At 42.7% G+C, this 15,115-nt stretch overlaps 1 protein-coding gene across 4 annotated transcripts in view; it reads left to right on the top strand.

The window, feature by feature from the left end:
• Positions 1-3,208: 3,208 nt before the first annotated feature.
• NEXMIF (neurite extension and migration factor) overlaps positions 3,209-15,115 on the top strand; it is a 264,099-nt gene continuing 252,192 nt past the window's right edge. For 3 of the 4 annotated variants that reach the window (XM_059732804.1, XM_059732803.1, XM_059732806.1), the window contains exon 1: positions 3,216-3,293. The gene's annotated coding sequence lies outside the window, so the exon portion shown is untranslated. Of the gene's footprint in view, positions 3,294-15,115 lie in introns of all 4 variants that reach the window. The other variant, XM_059732805.1, reaches the window with a different exon arrangement.

The raw sequence follows: 15,115 nt of genomic DNA, 5'->3' as shown, positions 1-15,115 counted from the left end.
GCACTGGTAGATGTGTGAGTATGTACACATGATTATCAACATAAACCTGGAAATTTCAAATAGGATTTTAAAGCATCAAAAACAGTCTTACCTTTTGTGGTCTTTCTGAATTCTTTGCAACAGAAGAATTGCTCTATTAATTTTCTGTAGTCAAGAAAGGAATGAAAACTAAGAGCTGGTATTTTCCAAAGGGTGCTTTGAGTCTAACAAGGGGTGCCACTGAGTCTACAAAGGTTGAGAGAGGTTGGCCTAACATAAGCAGGTAAATTAGAAATCTATCTGCATGGGAACAAAGTAGATTGCAGTTCAGTGTCTCACACTTGACACACGTTAAACATTAGAGGCAGATTTATACTTTAATGAACATGTGAAGGTAAAATATTGCAGAAGTCTTTTATTTTAATTAGCTAATTATTAATACATTGTCTTAAAATAGTAAGTACTTTCCACTTTTTTTCCTCTTTTACTCTTGGCATGTAATACCCTTTAGACAATTAAACTAGATTGATAGATATCACTTTGTAGTTGGTTTCAGTCTGCACTCATGAATTAACATAATGCTCTTGTTTGGGTTCACAACATCACAAGGCAATGTTTAAATCTTAAAAAAGACTACACAACATTTCTATTTCTATCAGATAACTTTCCCCTATCCCATTTACAGATGATTGGAAAGCTTCAATTTTCATTGTAAACCACCTGACAATGTGTCCTTTAATTCCTCCTGCAAAAGCACTACTGCAGAATAGAAGTTGACTTGTACAAATGAAATATTGACCTCCCTACCTATTTTTATATAATGCTTGTCTTTCATTTCTTCAGTGACTGATTTGCTCTTCCCACCCTCCTATCCCTTTCAAGAAGTACCATAATAATTGTACCATCAATTTGCTGTTCCTGATTTTCAAGAGGTCCCTAATTTAGTTTCAAATCTATCTTCATGAACATGTTGTCCCTCCTGATTTGGGCAGGTGGACTAATGGATTTTCCTTTGCAGATCCCTTTTTATCCAAATTACCTTAGTGGGAGACCCACAGCTGTGGCTACTGTGTAGAGGTTTGTGTTTTCTTTTTGAAACACTGATTTACACTCTTTCTGCATTTTTTCTAGGTTCCTTTCTATCCATATACAGTGATGCTATGCGTAGATCTCATACAATATGAATCTGATACTATCAATAATTTAATTGAATCAAGATGTTACAACTGGTGAAGGACAAAGCTAAGTCCTGAGTCTACAGCTTTAACCATACAAGGTAGGTAGGAGGTAGGTACAAGCAACAGATCTCTTTCTTCAGCTGAGGCTCCACAGTTCTCAGACTATAAAACAGAAATTGCATGCATCTAGGGATAAACCTTTTGAACCTGGGCCAAATTGTAATCATTCAGATGTGTACTGGGATACATTCTAAAGGGGTTCACGGGCTAAGTACTAACAGTTTATCCTGGGATATTGCAAAGTGCATCTGAACGGTTATCCTGGGGTTGCATCACTGAATCAGTGTCAGAAAAGCAGCAGTGCATTCAGCATCTTGCTAAACCCTGATCAAAAGGATGGTGTTTGTGCAAGCCAATCCTGGGATACTTCTATTCCGAGACAATTACAGGAACAACTTGTCCAATGACGAATGCAACATCTGTTCCTAGCCTTGCTGACATTAGCTGTATGCTGCCTTGAGCCAAAATTCTCTGTCAAACTGGTGTCCATATCACAGAAATCCTAATCGTTGCCCCTTTGCCAGGCTCAGCAAAGAGGCCAATGCGTAGAGAATGAAATATTTGGCCACCCAAAAAGAGGTCCCTTCAGGCCCAGTTTCTGACAGGCTGGTGTGACCGCACAGAAGCAGCTGTTAGGCTGATAATTAAGACTCCTCCTTTGGTATGTCAATTCTGCATTTTATCCTCAACTAACTGTAGCCTAGAACAGCTTATGCCTTTCTGAATAAGTCAGTCTCAAAGGTGCCACCCTGCCCTGTCTTCTGCTTGTCACGTAGGTAGTCTTGAGTTTTAAATTTTATGGCCAGGCTTATGATTTTTCATTGAAAGTATAGAGACCTAAAAATATACAGTTGTGGGGAAAAAAATCACAATATGCTTTAGTGTAATTTAACACAGTTGGCTGCTTTGATTCATGGAGGGGAGCTATCTAACCCAGGGGTGGTCAAAATGCAGCCTGCAGCCCACCAGCCCATTCTATCTGGCCTGCGGGGCCCCTAAAATTTTTAGAAAATTAATATTTATCTGCCCCTGGCTGCCTGTCATGTAGCCCTTGATGGCTTGCCAAAACTCGGTAAGTGGCCGTCCACCCAAAATAATTGCCTGCCCCTGCTCCAACTAGAAGAGCTGGCCTTCTCGGCAATCACTCGGTACGAGGAGGGCACGGGGCACTCCTCCAGGAACTAGGGAAAAGTCATCAGTGGGCGCGTCAACATGTTCACGAATGCGTTTTTGCTAATGTGCCTTAAATGTATTGCCTCCATTGTGAGGTACTAGAAACGGCGCATTAGCCTCTTTTAACCCACAAGAGTGAAAAGGCAGAATTTTTCTGTGACACTTGAATGCGCATTAAAGTGCACATGTAGACGCTCCTAGTAGACTGAGCAGGACCGCCTGAGGTCTGCGTGGTTGCCTGGGGCCGACTAGTCGCGGGAGGAAGGATGGGAGCCGGGCAAACTCGGGGCGCCTTCTTTTCCCCCCGCTCATCTGTCCTTTGCAGCAAGGGCAGTTGACTTCGTGACCCCCGCCCCACGGCACGGAGGGGGACTCCTAGCCAGGCGGTGCGGGGGTCTCGGGTGGAGGTGGGAAGGGCTGGAGGGGGAGACTGCGTGGGGGGGCCGAGGCTGCGGGTGCCGCGCAGGCCGCGGCGGGGGAGCGGCCGGCAGGGGGCGCTGCCGCGCTCTGCCCCGGGGCCATGGGGCGCCCCGGCCCCGCGGGGGGGGGGGCGCGGCCGGCGGCGGCGGCGGGCGCGTGCGCGGGGCGGCAGGCGCGCTCCCGAGGCGGCGGGGGAGCGCGCCCTTTATGCCGGGTGGCCGCGCATTGCGCGCTCCCGGGGCGCGGCGGGGGGAGGCGCGGCCGGGCCGGGCCGGCGGCAGCGGCAACAATGGCAGCGGCGGCGGCGGCAGCGCTGTAGGCGCCTCCTGGATGGGCAGCGGCCGCCCGGGCGGCGGGGGCGGGGGCGCGGCGGAGGCGGCGGCCGCGGAGGAGGAGGAGGAGGCGGCGGCGGCGGCGGCGGGGGGCAGTGGCAGCGGCGGCGGCGCTCACCCCGGCCCGGCCCGGCCCGGCCCGGCCCCTCCGGTGAGTGCCCGCGGCGGGCGGGCGGGGACGGGGCTGAGGGAGCCGCGCGTGTCCGTGTCCGTGTCCGTGTGTGGGGGGCGCTGCCCCGCTCACCTGGGCCCTGCGGCCCTCGCCGGTGCCGGCGCCGGCGCGGGGGCTGGCTGTGTCCGCGCCGCCCGCGACTCCGCTCCTCGTCCTGGTGCGGGAGCGGTGCCAGCCGGCGGGAAGGACGGGCGGGCGGAAACCCCCCGGCGCTCGCCGGCTTCCCCTCAGGATGTCCCCCCGCGTTGTGTCGCCGTCGCTGTCGGAGGGTTTTGGGGGGATGGAGCAGCGAGGCGCACGTAGGGGAAGCCGGGAGCGATGCCTGTCGCGTTTCGACAAACGGGCAAAAAAAGCCCGGGCCTTGGCATCTTTTGGGAGCTGCCCTCGCCCTCATCGAGGGGCGCCGCCGCGTCCTTTCGGGGCCCGTGGCCGGCCCCCCTGGTCATCTCGCCCGCAGCCCATTCACGGCCGTCAACATCCTGGTATTCGGGTTTGCGTCCCCAGTGTTTGAGGTACCTGCTGTTCTCGCTCGAGCAGTGTGGTAATGCAGTAACCGCTGTGCCGACAGCCAAGTCTCTCTGCTGGAAAGTGAATTGTGCCTACATTTATATATTTTACTTTAGGAAGGGGTATAAAAATAAAGAAAAATAAAAAAAGGGGAAAAAAAAAAACACCTAAAGCGGGGGGGGGAGGAAATGACAGCACTCAGGTGGGGAGGATGCAGTTGAAAGTCACTTCGGCTAATGCCTCGTACAAGAATACGTATGTTAAAAAATGTGGACGATGCGTAAGGCAGCAATCTTCAGAGAACCACTTTTTAAACAAATATTTGACAAAAGAACAGACCCGTTAAATGGATAACAATTATGTAAGCACATGGTAGGGTTTGACGTATGTCAAGTCTGTTAAATAAATCAACCTGTTCAGTGAATAAATCTGCTATGCACCAATGCTTTATTTATTTATTTTTTTTTAAGGGAATAAGCCTGGCGGTGCATTTAGGATCTCTGTTGTGTGTATGCATCGTATGCCAAACCCCATAACCTCTACTGAAAAGAGAGAAGTCTTGAAGGGGGGTGTGTGCTTGCATGCCTGTGTGTCAGAGCGGGGGCGGCCAGCTCAGCAAATGATAAGATGGATATTAAAAATACACAAAGATGTGCTTAAGGAGTCCTAGTGATAAAATTCTCACTGATCCATGTCTTGATTGAGTATTTGCTTTGCAGTGGCAATGGCCCATACAAAGCTACATTGATTTAGCTTTCTCTGTTCATGATGGCAGTTCTTGTGAATAATTATTTTCCCAAAAGCTCTAACTAAGGGAAGAAAGAGAGTCCCTAGTTGGCCTACACAGTAGTACAGTATCTTTCAAATGGTGTATCCGGCTGAAAATAAAGAGAGCCGGTTCAAGTGTCACTACACTCAACAGAAATAAAAGGAGGACAGAGAAGGGGAGCAGACTAGTCAGCTTCACCATTCATTCTTTTCCTCCAACCTAAGTGGCTTCCATCCCTGAACCTCACCAGGTTGTTTTTTGTTGCCTTTTTGTAGCTCTGCTGGTGTGCTTAATTTATTGAGTTCAAGATTGGGAGCTGTCTATTCAGATTTAAAGAAAAAGATTGACCAATAGGCTTTATTTATTTTTTTTACAAATTGGCACAAAGCAGACACTGTCATAGACCGGTGTATAAACATAAGGCAGTACTTTCTATAGACCGGTGTATAAACATAAGGCAGTACTTTCTACTTCATCTATCTAAGGGTATATACTCTGCTCCCAAGATAACAACTCCTAATAGATACTTGTGTGGAAACTGCATGCCTGTGTGCATGTGTTACTTTTGAAACAAGTCTGTATAGAAACCTAAGCAAAGTTTTGTGTGGGTGGGTACCCATCCAAAAGGAATCAGGCAGGATCTGGACACAAGGAATTCTCCCAGCAAGGGAACTGGCAATAGGATGGTCTTTCATAGGAGACTGTGGACTGATCCCAGATCCAGCTATTTTTAGGAAATGCTGAAAAACCTTCTTCTGTGTAAACACCTTTCCACCAGAATGAGAATGACATTTTTAGTGCTGACACCTACCCTCTGCACCAGGGGTCAGCAACCCCTGGCACACGTGTCCAGCACAACACGCAAGGCCGTTTTGCTCAGCACACCACCGCCAGCCTGGGCTCTAGGCAGCTGCTGCCAGCCACGGAGCCCAGGCTGCTCCCATCAGGTGGCTGGTAGGCTGCAAGCCCTGCTGCAAGCAGACTGGGCTCCATGGGCCGGCTACAGCCGGGAGGCTGCAAACAGCTGCTCCGGGCTCTGGTAAGTCAGCACTCCAGCACCTTCCAAAGTAGACGGTGTGGTTTTTTTGGCACTCTGGCCAAAAAACGTTGCCTACCCCTGCTCTACACTCCCTATAACCAGTCAAAACAAACCTCAGGACCAAACAAGCAACAAATAACAGCCCCTTGCCTCCTCCCCTGCAAAGATCCTACACTCCCAAGAAGGACAACAGAATAGATCCTGAGGAGACAAGTCAACCAACCACCAGTTCTGGCCCCTTTCCAGGCAGAATCCCTGTATGCCAAAAAAGAAGAGCTAGGGGTTCCATGAAGCACATTAGGATTGTGTTATCATTATCTCCCATCTAATTTATATGGAAGGTGCTCAGGTATTGCAGTTGCTGGCAGCACTATGAAACCTTAAGGTCAGTAGGTAGGTAATCTGCATGCAAAATGCAGTAAAGTTGCCTTTGCTGCTTAGTAATGACAATTTCCAGTCTGAGGGGATTATCACAGAATATTTTGAGAATCAGAACTGAAAGTTTAATAGCTCTGAAACAGTAAAGCTGTTATGTTCAAGATTGTGTTCTCTGGAAAAAGATTCTGCTTTTATCCCAGCTTGGGGTTGGTTTTGTAATCATTACCAGTCTAGGTAGTTAGCTGCTTGACTGTCTTGATTTTGGGGAACTGGCCAGCAGTGAATAAGTGAGCCATACTACATAAAACTAAGCAAACTGTTTCACCTGCACATTGTCCTATCTATATGCTCTTGTTGTGTCTCATCATTCAAGGACTGCAAGCTATTTGGAGTAGAGACTTGGCTAATCTATTCCACATAGGCACTATGCGTCGCACAGTGGGGCCTCAGCTCCCTGATGTTTGGGCTGGTAGCTGCTATAGCAATTTAAATATTAAATAATTATTATAATGTGTTGCATTGTCCTGTAGAGAGTGACTAAGCTTAACAAGCCTTGGATAATTAATTAGTTCAAGTTTCCAGGTGTCGGACATGGATTTTGCATAAGAATTGTACAAAGGTAGAATAAGCTGGTTTGCTATTCCTGTAAATGTGTTGCTATCATCAGTTTCACACCCACTGATGTTACTAGATTTGCTGATATCTAACAAACATGGAGCTGGAATGAAAGTTATGGAGGTACCTGTCACTTGGATAAAACAGTTTTGAACTTGGGCCCATAAATTATACATAATGGGCCTTCCCACAAACCATGAAGTATGGCTGCTTTAGGTGAATAACACTTTGGACCGTTAGAGGGTAGTTCTGGATATATTTTGCTTTGAGATTCCATGGGAATAATACAGTCTATGTAAAGTTGCATTTGTGTGGATCTAGTGCAGATTGATGTCTCGTAAGTGACAGGAAGCCAGGGCTCTAGACCAGTAGGTCTCATATTTCTGTTGTAGTCTTTTAGGCAGAGAATGTGTTGTAGGATATTTTTCATTTACAGTATGTGTCAGATAGTGTTAGAACTTTCAGTCTTTAGGTTGCTTGCTTATCAAAAGTGTATCAGCATATCTGTTATATGAAATGGTTTTAGAAAGCTGGATGGTTATGAAGTCTCTTAATTTAGACGTGTGTGAGATTTGTTTTGTTTCTAAGTTGTGTTGTTGCTTCAGTTCTTTGAATATAGGGATATAACTGATACAGGAATACCATGCCAATGATCTGTCTTGTCCAGTGTCCCATCACAACAGTGGCCAATACCAGCTACTTTGGACTAAGGTACAAGAAACTTTCTTGGTGTGTGGAAGGATTTGTGTTTCAGCTTCCTGTTTGGCTTATTACACAAAGGTCTGACTTGGAAAATTTGGTCCACAGCTGCATCCTAGAATTTTTCTTAGGATTGGTTAGCACTGCTGAGGTTATGTATGTAGTGTTTGGGATTAGGGTTACTTTTGATTATGAAAGCTGTTACTCTTTTTACATAGAACCTTTTTTATGTGCTTTTCATCTTGTGTAGGAGTTTCCTTGGTAAGGCTGATGTTTACTTTTACAATGGTGGTCTTTACTGTGTTTTGTGAATATTTTTTATAGCTTCAAATATTAGCTATTGCAGTTATACAGTATATGTTGGGAAAGGGAGTGACAAAGCATTTGGAAATATAATTAGTATTCAGAGATGCTTTCAGTCTTTCTTTTCATTAGTTCTACACATGTGTGAGCTTTATGTCACAAAGTCATTATTTCCAGACTGTTGGAAGCATTCAGTGGATAGGTGCTTCTTATGAGAGAGCTAGTTTACAAGGACATGTAGACATCTAGACCCAGGGTTTGCAAAGAGCTCATTTCATGTTATATATATATCTGCATCAAATGGCCAGATTTTCAAAAAGGCCCAGTGTACAACAGCTTCCCCATCAGAAGGTGTGGAAACCCTGAGTGTTGAGCACTTAAGAAAAATCTGTCATTGATTAAGTGGGACCTTGAGCTCTTTTGAAAATGTAGCCCGTAAGATCCCAATCAGTACAAACTACAGTATATTCTTGTTGGTAGTGGTCATACTGTGCATCACAGCTGTATTTGAATACACAAACTTGGAAGAAGGCAAATTCCTGTTCCCTCCCTTGCAGGTTTTCTCCTAGGAGAACTTTTCATGAATCATAGTGCAAAATTGTGAAAAGCAGAGAATAAAAATGCCACAGATCTTGTTTCTTGCACAGCATACAAGTGAATGACTTCAGCCTGTGATGGGGAAGAGAAGCTGTTCCTTTCTGAAAGGCATGTTTATTGGCATTAATTATTTTTATTAGTTAAAGCATTCAGTAGCCCATTGGCAGTGAAAGCCCAAAGAAAGAATATTAAATCTTCAGAAGTTTTTTTCAAAGCTTGCATTTTTTATAAGAAGCTTGTGAGGCTTCAAATCTAAAGCTTCCAAAGCCTTTTTTATTCTTCAGAAGTGCTGCTGAAGCTTTTTTTTAATGTTTTAATTTTTAGTATTTTAACTGAAATTGTATAGGCTTCATGCATCAAGAACAGGTTCTTCAACATCTGATCTACAGGCCTGAATTTGCAGGCCTTTGACTTGGTCAGTCAGATTTCCTCCAGATTTGTATTCTAGCTGCCATTTTTCCTTGTGACTGATGGGGATTCCACTCTGTAGTTGATGCTTGAAACAAGCCAGGATGCATGTAACCTTTAAAGGTGTGTATGTGTGTGTTTAGAGGAGAGCTGACCTTCATAGTTGTTGAATAGCTGAATAGTTGAATTCTTTAACTGCTTCAGTAAAACAAGAGGTGTGTCTAGGAATTAACAAAGATGAAACAAATGAAGTGTCAGTATGGTTAGCTGATAGCACTATTTTCTACAAGACCACAAGGTCATGGCTTATTGACCTAAATCAGAATGTAAAGCTTATGGTGACATTTCAGTGAAATGCAGATGGATACTTGATGCTGTCCTGCAGGTGAAATATTAAACAGGATGTTTAAATCCTCTTGACTGTCTCTGCTAACTGAGTGGGTAAAAGTTCAGGGCTCACTTCAAGGAGTGGTCTCTTTTCATAGAGACAATTTAAGGAAGTAGAGAGATGGAATATTTTTGGCAGAAGTGTGTGTGTGTGCGTGTGTGTGCGTGCTGATAATTCCTGAACTGATCAAACCCAGAGACTGGATAGAATTGGGAGTTCTGTTTAGTGTGTCACTAGTGATCTGGAGGACAGACTTTTCTGAATGTGAAAGATGCAATGGCACTTTGTTTTAGGGGGATAATTTTGGTACCCTGACAACCCAGTGATGGCTGTCTTTCTGTAAGGAGCAATGTGTCCTGGCTTTACAGTTTGTAACTGGTTACTTTTACCAAAGAAGGGCCTGTATTATGCAAAGCTCTCATGTCTTTTTTTTTTTTAAACCAGTGCTTCGTGTAGGGATGTGTATGCCATTTTTGTGATAGAATTAAATAAATATTCATATGCAACATGTGCTGCTGACATGGTAGTGGTACCAGTGAAATAGTGGATAGCCCCAAGTTTCAGTATTCTACATTTAACAACTAGAACATCTAAAAATTAACTAAAATAAAAAGCCCAGATAGTTAATCCAGTTGAGCATGACGAGGTGTATTAAAATGCATTGGCTGAAACAGCTGTATACGTGTTTTGTAGCAACAAAATCTTAAGTCTCCTTGATTCATAAAATGAAGTTTACAGAGTTTCCTTGGTCAGCAGCTCTACAGAAAAATAATTTCACCCACCCCAGTAACCTTCATCTATCTAATTGTCCTATTTGTCTGGTTAGATTGTCATTTGATTGAGAGCTTGTACTGCAGTAAGATGATTCTTATTTAATATGCCCATCCGCTTCTTTAATTTATATTAATCCCTCATTTATTTTTCATGCTTGAATCCTGGCTCTTTTCTTTTTTGTTTATAATAAATATTGCATTTGTTGAGTTTAAATGAGTGCCTACATAACCCATTCATTTCCAGAAAAGGCATGGTTTAGAAAGATTGGTAAGAGGGCAAAATCTTTGATTAAACAGATTAATTCATCTCAGTATTGTAGAACTACTGCACTGCTGAGTTCTGTGCCCCTACAATGAGTTTAGAATTTTATGTAGTGTCAACTTTATAGAAATGTGCTACTTGCATATGTTTTAAATTGTGCTTTATAAATTGATTAGAATAAAGTGCTTAATGGCCATTAGAATGTGATGCTAGCTTTGTTCGTCCCCAGCATCTCTTGTTTCTGGAAGATAGCTAGCTATTAATGGTGATACAGAGTTGCAAATAGCATTAGCTTGTGACTGGCATGTTGACCATTAAACAGTGACTGGTGTGTGGAATTATTGACTTCTGATTAATGTATCGAGCAAACTCTGCAGTATCCTAATATCTTGCAATAACCCCTGGTAGATGTTCTATTACTATTACCAAAAGCCCCCAGCTTGGCCCTCTGAATTTTTTTCTATCAATATCAGGGTGTTGGTGAATGCTTAATTTTTGTTTTCCTTCCCTAACACATAATTGTGAATTTCAGAGGCTCCAAAAGCTTGCTGTGGACAAATTAGGGTCATAGGTTAACAGCTCAACTGTAGCAATCAGCTTATACAGTACCATATTTTGTGCATTATTTCTTCAGGAAAAAAAAAGGTTGGAAACTTTTGAAGGTTGGAAACTCTGTCCTAACTTGGGGGTCTTCAGGAGGAGGCTGGACAGATATTTGGCTGGGGTGATATGACCCCGGCACCCGTTTCTGTCCAGGGCAGGCGGTTGGACCTGACGATCTGTTTAGGTCCCTTCCGACCCTAAGTCCTATGAGCATTTTTTGTTTTTTAGTTTAGCCCTGATGCTAATGGGCATTCAAGACTAAACATCAGGCATTTTCTAAATGCTGGAAGAAGATATGAGAATAGGTGTGTAGGAAGATGGTATCTGTGCCCACCCCACTTCCTTCTCCCTCCCTCTCCCCTGCCTCCCAGGAGAGGATAAATAAGATTGTTTAAAAGAGACAGCAGGTGAGAAATTTCAGTGTTGGTGACAATGGAGGAAAGAGAAATTCTGTCATGTGCCTCAGAACTGACTCTATAACATTGGATGGAAAAGGCTTCATCTGCGCATGGGTAGATCCATTTTTGCTTGGTAAAGCACAGGCTTCATATTTCAAATGCTTAATGATTGTGCAAGTGCCTTAAATTTTATGTGAAAGTGGAGGGGTTATGTTCCCAATTATAGCCTATAATAAGCCCCTGAATAAATAAAATTTGCTGCTGTCACACTTGAATTTGGCACTGGTATTGTACATATTGACATTCAAATGAAAGAGGATGTAAGGATGTGTGGTATGTTGTACTATATATTGGGCTTGTGCTTTTGCTAAATATACATGGCAGAATCCCACTTACATCTCAGGATACAAGATAACTAACTGTTTTGTCCTTAAGTACAGGTTTCCCTTGGTTTAATGCGAATTCTGTATGTACAAATTCACTCTTATGCGATGACCCTTTCTATACCAAAAATTAATTATATGCAAGGTAAATTCACTCTTATGTGATAGGTGTGGTGGAAGCCCACAGTCAGCTGCTTTGTGCGGTGCATTGTGGCAGTGACATGCACCCATAATATAGTCTCCTGTGTGGAACTGTGCTCCTTGTTCGTTGTCTGTGACATGTTTCTGTAGTTGCTAACCCCATTATGATAACGTGCTGTGCTTGTGTGTACTGTCTGCGATTGGTGAGTACCAAAATTGTCTTGTAAGTGGTAGAAATTGGCCTGGGGTTCAGTGCAGTCGAGGTCCTGGAACATATCCCTATTTGTTACTTTGTAAAGTGGGTTCCCTTTAAGCAAATTCGAGTTATGTGCCATTTTCCAGGAACACATGTACAGCATAAAGCAAGGGAAACCTGTATTGCTCTACAACTGTACATCAGTATCTTAAAAAAGACCTCATCTTTAGGGGCATTATATACCCAGGGGCTATTAGCCCTTATATTTTGAACATTTATGGTGGTAGTTTTAAAGGCTGAAATCATGTACTTACAACACTGTGTACTTCTGAAATGTTTAGAGTGTATTAGAACAGGATAAGGCAATCAGGACTCATAGTGGAGCTGATATCTTTTATTAGACTAACAAGATTTTTGCAAAAAAAAAAAAAATCTTTAATTGCAAGCTTTTGGGCACAAACACCCTTCATCAGGCATTGGAGAAAAGATTATAAAAGTTCTCCTGGGTAGAAATGGAAGTTCATATTTCATAGGATTTCACAGAGGAATCAATGGGAGTTTCCCATCTACTCTCTACTACGAGTCCTGATTGCCTTTTCCTCTAGACCAATACAGCTACAACCTGGATACCTTAGAACAGGACATGTATTCTTCAGATGTATGTATGATTATGGGATGTTGAGTGTTGCTCTCAAGGATGACTGTTACCACTTGTCAACAAAAAATTCCACATCTTCGTTCTTCTTGCACAAGGTTCTGTGTTATATGATAATGCAAAATCTGAAAAACAAACTGATGTAAGACCAACAAAGAACTCCTTGTAGTCTGGCAAATGACAGGAGCTTAACCCTTCTCCTCCTGCCCCAAATACAAATGGTATCTTTAGCTAGATATATAGTAGTGTGAAATAGACTATTTCTTTCATTTATTTCCTGTAATTCAATTTATATTTGCATTTAGAGGAACTGGTATTGGAACAGTAGAATTTAGCTCAATTGATCTATATTTGTGACAATAGAATGTATGTGGTATTGTTTGTAAACTCTGTTGCAGTAAAAAAACTGACATTAATGTTAAAATCATTTGAGTTCTAAATAATTTCCTTGTTGCAGAATATTCAAGGTCCCACCAGTCAGTTTGCTTCTGCCAGTAAGTTATATATAGTGGTTGTGTTCTAACTTTACATGGATATTTGTTAAAAATGCAATGAATGATGGCAGCAGAAAAGGTAGATTGGAGAATGAGCAAAAAACTGGATTAACTGAAAATTTACAGTATTGCATGAGTTTAAATTGCACCCTTTTTGACAGCATGCAGCACAGTACACAGTAACATTTACTACACAAAGCACTGCACAGTAGGCTTGCGCGAAGCGGCTAGTATTCGTTTTGGGTTCGTCCAATTCGGGGGACAGTGATTCAATTCGGTGATTTGAATCATTGTCCCAATTCGATTCAGCATGGCAGTGCCTGCCCCCCCCCCCCCCCCCCCCCCCCCCCGTACTTACCAACTCAGTGTGGATGCAGCTCCCTGCTGCAGCCTCCAGGGACTGCCTGAATCATCAAAACTCTTCGAATCTTTGCCAAAGCTTCAAAGAGCTTTAAATCGATTTGGACCTTTAAATTGGTCCCCTGATTCAATTCGGATTTAGAGACTTGGCCACCGAATCAGGCTGAATCTCCTCTGAATTGCATCACCACCTGAAGCTTTGCACAGCCTTACCCCACAGACATCAGTTCTCTCAATATTTCTGCCACATGTAAAAATGGAAAAGAAGGGAGGAAGATACACTTCTGGGAAAAGGTGAATTGACTTAAGTATCCTTTGGCTTAAATAGTTAAAGAGCATGACATACTAAAATGCTCATGTTGCTGAAAGAGACAACTTCCTTTTGGGTCAGTCTGCAGCTTGGAACTGTTAAAATACTACTACTCTGTCTAATCTGATCTTCCAGGGTTTTCATAGCACTCATTATGGTTGTATTTAATATCCCAGCTCAGCAGAGTACTTCAAATGTTTGTTTCCATAATCCTGTGCTAAAAATTGAGCATTTTGATGGCACTAAAATTTTAAAACTTAAAAAAATCTGAGATAAATAAAAATTATAAATGTTTTGTTTATCATTATTAACAATGAATTTGTAATTAAATGTATGGCATTTCCAGTTCAGCACATTTCATTGCAGGTTTGCAAAGAACTTGTTTTCATAAGCATCAATTATATAAGCTCCACAGCCCACTCCACCCTAGTATATAGCTAAGAGAATCAAATCACAATCAGATTTAATCAACATTAAGCAATTTGCCCAGAATGTAGATATGAATTAAACCTATGGGTCCTAAACTCCCAATACTTGGCTCCTATCTATAAGACGGTGTCTACCCCAAATGCTTATTTGAGCATTGTTTGTGATAAATTAGTGACAAAGAAGCCACATGCTTCCTTCGATAGACATCCATTTTATACTCTTGATGTACAACAGTTCTTTAAGAAGGTTTATTTAAAAATACTTTCAAAGCAAAACAAACGGGAGCAAAAGCAGCAGTTTTTCCTTTTTGAGCTGGAATTATTTTTGCTTGTTTTCTACCTGAAGCAAAATATGTTGTTGTTGTTGCTTTTTCTCTTTTGTCCTGCCCCCCCCCCCCCACTAAATTATTTCCTACTGAATACAAGAAATGAAGTAATAGAAACCTTAATTTGTAGCAGTAAGACACTGGAAGTTCCTCCCCGCAGAGCGCACAAACCAGGGAGACACCAATTTCCCGGTGAGCTTTATTTTGTATGGCTAGATTTGAACATTGTGGCAATGTTATGATACTGGGTACAGGACAACATTTAGGTAACATGGATTGTGTATGTTATTCTGGTAAGGACAAGGCTTCTCTTGCTGGTACTGGGCAGAAGTACAGTTTGACAGCCTTTTACTAAAAAGACCCCCTTTTCTGCCATAAGGTCCAGTTTTCTGGTAAGGTGTGGATGTGGCAGAGGGCTGGAGTGAGAATTCTGTCTCCTGGCTAAAAAGAAATAGCTGGAAAATATTTGTCTAAAATAGAAAGTTCATGGTGATGCAAGGCTGTGTTTACTTTTTGAAAATTCAGTTTATTAAACTCAAGGCTCTAGAACTCCAGGGATCAGAGATGCTGTCTGTACACCACCTTACACACTGCACAAGCAATTTTCAAAATTACTTTTTTAATTAAAAGTTGTATCAGTTTAATGTGAGTTAAAGGAAAGTTCACAGTCTTGCTATCAGCTGAAACCATGCTGCAGATGTAGGCAAACCTTTCTTTCTATCTTAATAGATCCAGAATAGTCCAGTGTGGTATAATGAAATATATGCAG

The sequence above is a fragment of the Alligator mississippiensis genome, chromosome 8 (genome assembly GCF_030867095.1).
Source record: "Alligator mississippiensis isolate rAllMis1 chromosome 8, rAllMis1, whole genome shotgun sequence".
Taxonomy (NCBI): Eukaryota; Metazoa; Chordata; order Crocodylia; family Alligatoridae; genus Alligator; species Alligator mississippiensis.
The sequence above is the reverse complement of the archived record's forward strand: the minus strand, read 5'-3'. Positions and strand labels throughout refer to the sequence as shown.